Here is a 2,614-nt window from a genome sequence, read left to right on the forward strand (position 1 = left end):
CTTCTATGCTAGATTTCTGCCTGTAGGGATATATTTTGGGGTGTGAAGGGGAGGCATTTATACATCTTATTTTAATAATACTGGAATGAAAATAACAAACAGCCAGACATAAAGACACAACTTACAATTCCTCTGTTCTTTTTGAATAATTTCACCTTGAGAGCTTTTTCTTTCTTTTCTTTAAAAACATTTTTATTTTAAAAATAGATACAATAAAAAGTGCCAGAAATAGATATCGCTGTACCTTATCATTAGAAAGCAAATAAAATAAAATAAAAATGGTCAAATGTGTATCAAACAAGCAGAGTATACCATCTGCATGTGCAATGCCCCTAAATACACGTGATCAACACGTGAACTAAAACCAACTTCTACAACTGGGAAAGCCTTTTTTTAAACCCCAAACTGTACATGTCCATAGGCTTACAAGTGACTGAGCTGGTGCGGTTGACAGTGTGGTTGGCTTTCACTGTCACCAGTGCTTGAAAGCAGACTGTAAGCTGACTGTTAGGCAACTGCTGGCTTCAAAGGCTTCTCAGCCACATCCTGATCTGTATCACTTTTATGCAACTTTTTCTCTTCCGCTGAGCTGCCTGTACATTATCACTGCTTGACATGACATTAATAGTTCCTGGTGGACATGAAGCTTCCTTCATGTATAATCTCATGTATAACCCCCACCTAACCACCTCCAGTATTCCCAAGATATTATTTTATCAAGTAAAACAGCTATGAAGCCATGCTTGGGAAAGTCCTTTTTGGACTTTAAAATTTCCAGCACCTGCCCACTGGTTATGCTGGCTGGTGATAGCAGTAACTTTTCCAAGCTCTGCTCCAAACAAAGCCAGGGTACTTTCCTGTTGAAAATATCTTGCTGCTGTGTTCTTCCTAGACTTTCTTGGGCCTAGAGAGACAAGATATAGGTCCCCATATCTCTTTTAATGGGGGAGGAAAGGGTTGGAGAGTCCTTCCTCTATCTTTCCTCCAGTTCAGTACAGGAAACCACTTACAGCTGCCTTAAGTGATTAAAAAACCCCACAACCTACATGTAATGTGATCTCACATTAACACTCTCTCTGTATAAAGCAGGGCTGGGGAACATGGAATAATATTCAAAGCTGCTTATTACCTCAATGCTTTATGGCCCAGCTGACTGAGGAATTATGTGAGTTTTAGTTTGCAATATCTAGGAGAATTCAGATTGGTGATGGCTGCTCTATTGCGGGGCCCTCCCTCTCTATGCATTCTTCTTGTAACAGTGGTGGCCTTTCTCCTCTATCAGGAAAGATTGCAAAGTTTAGGGCTGTTCGAGAAGGATGACAAGCAAGGAGACACAATGAAAATATATCAAATTAGGCATGGTATAGAGAAAACAGGGACAACCTTTCCTCCTCCTCTCATAATGATAGAGAGCAGTCACTAAAGCTGAACACGGAGAGCAAATCAAAGTAAAAGTTGATTTTAAGAAAGTTTTCCCCCACCTGGTGCATAAACTGTGGAATTTCCTGCCACACGATGAAGATATGGCTACCACATGGGACGGTTATCAAAGGGGATTGGATCGACTCATGGAAGATGGGGCCATCCATGGCTACTAGTAAGGGTAACTTTATTACCTCCTGTCAATCTCTCTCTATGGATCGATGGCTGGGGAAGATGAGAGGGAGGATGCAGTTGCACTCATGCGCTGATGGTGTGCTCCTCACAGGCAACAGACTAGCCATTGTGTGCACAGAATGTTGGACTGCAGATCCAACACGGCTCTTATGTTCTTTTTTTAAAATTGTTTATTCAGATTTTCTAGGACAATGTTTTGCTAACACTATAGGCAAATGATGCTGAACAGTTATGTGTCATTATTTGTTATTCATGTTTTAATTAAATAAAATGGGAAAAAAACAGAGTTGAAAAGGAAATGAAAACTTGCATTCAGTAGCCAACTCACCTCTCATATCCCAGCCATACTTTACTCCAAAGGTGAGCTATTTCTTCCCTAACTTGGGGAACCAAGAATCACAGAAAGAGGTTGCAATCTAAAAAAGTAAACTATCCAGGCCCCCAAGTGATAACAGCAGGTCTCTAAAGCCTGGGTTGGACCAGAGGGGAAGCAACAGGGGTAAAGACGACCTCATATGAGGCCACAGCCTGAAGTTTATGATGTTATGTACCTTTATAATTCCTATCCTGGTTAAAAATGTGGGATGTGGCTCAGTGGGCTGGGTATCCACCACACCTCTTCCCACTCCCCAAGGATTGTTTCTGATGAATAGAAAACCAGCAGGGGAGAAAAGAACAGAAACAGCTGCACATGGTTCACCTTCAGATATTCACTGGCCTTCCCGTTCTTCCTCCGCCAACACAAATATTCTGTTTCCTTCAAGCCTGGTCATTAAGGATGAACTGTCCTTCTATAGAGAAAAAGGATTGGTCTTCACCAACACCAAGTACATGAGTCATCTTTCAAACATCCCCTTGTTTGATATCTGGATGCTGAGGCTGGGTCTAAGAATTTGACTGCTGCCCTGGACGAGGAATGAGGAGTGTGCCTCCCCTCATTGCCCGCCTGCTCCCCCCAAAACACTGCATGCCCCCTTCTGTGGGTCAGAGGCTTATA

The sequence above is a fragment of the Sceloporus occidentalis genome, unplaced genomic scaffold (genome assembly GCF_023333645.1).
Source record: "Sceloporus occidentalis isolate IW3139 unplaced genomic scaffold, rSceOcc1.0.p SCAF_14, whole genome shotgun sequence".
Classification (NCBI taxonomy): domain Eukaryota; kingdom Metazoa; phylum Chordata; class Lepidosauria; order Squamata; family Phrynosomatidae; genus Sceloporus; species Sceloporus occidentalis.